Source organism: Vicia villosa, linkage group LG1 (assembly GCF_029867415.1).
Source record: "Vicia villosa cultivar HV-30 ecotype Madison, WI linkage group LG1, Vvil1.0, whole genome shotgun sequence".
NCBI classification, from domain to species: domain Eukaryota; kingdom Viridiplantae; phylum Streptophyta; class Magnoliopsida; order Fabales; family Fabaceae; genus Vicia; species Vicia villosa.
In genome coordinates, this window is record NC_081180.1 from 55070037 (window position 1) to 55070912 (window position 876).

The 876-nt window shown below is 38.2% G+C and overlaps 1 long non-coding RNA gene across 1 annotated transcript; it reads left to right on the forward strand.

Moving 5' to 3' along the window:
• Positions 1-407: 407 nt before the first annotated feature.
• LOC131606665 (uncharacterized) lies at positions 408-876 on the forward strand. Its single transcript, XR_009284956.1, has 2 exons — positions 408-490; positions 623-876. It is a non-coding gene; the product is annotated as an uncharacterized LOC131606665 (long non-coding RNA).

Below are 876 nucleotides of genomic sequence, written 5' to 3' on the forward strand. Positions count from 1 at the left end.
TGGCCAACGAATCAGCTTTGGTGGGCTTCAGAAACACTTTCAGGTATGTTCTTTTTACATTGTTCTTCTTCTCGGTCTCTTCTATCCGCCTCTCTTATGATGCTGGTTGTTACGTGGGTGGTTTAGCTCGGGTCTGATGGAGCTTAAAGATGATGTTCTACTGACCTTTATCAGAACTTTAGTGTCTTAGTTTTTTTTTTGGATGAAATTTTAGCAGAGTAAGTTTAGGGTTGTTGCTGTGTGAGATTTGTCATGATGGTGAGGTTTTGTGATTGAAAATAGGCAGAGTTTTGAGTGTACAAGTTGAAATGAGGTTTGAAGTTGATATGGTGGTTAAGGTTTATTGAGTTTCGAGGGTGATTTTCTGCAGAGGTTTATTGTTATGGTCGTGGTGGCTGCCCCTCCTTTTTTTTCTAGGGTTTATCAGTATTTATACAGAGAGTCTTCAAGGATTGGAGGGAAGAGAGGTTTGAACAAAATTCTGGCTTTGGTAATTCTGAGCAATGCTTTTCTTGATTCCCCACTACTTTCTTTTTCTCTCCCCAATTTAATGCAAATTTTGTTGTCTTGCTGCAAACCTTTTCTTTCATATGGCATTCTGACTTTGCTCTTTCTGTTACAGCTTTTTGTTTTGGTCAATTCGGGTAACTTTTGGCTTGGTGCACACAGCAGGCAGCAGACAGAAGGCTTTGGGCATAGTTTCAGCAGCCACAATGGGCTTAGCAGCAACAACTTAGGGCCTTTTTAAAGTTTAGGTTTAGGGATGATTTTATGTAACAGCTTGTACACTTATTTGTAAACATTTCAAATGACTAAGAACTTTTAGCAAAAAGTCTTGTAATTCCTTGTAATTTTTCAAATGAAATTTTGAATGAA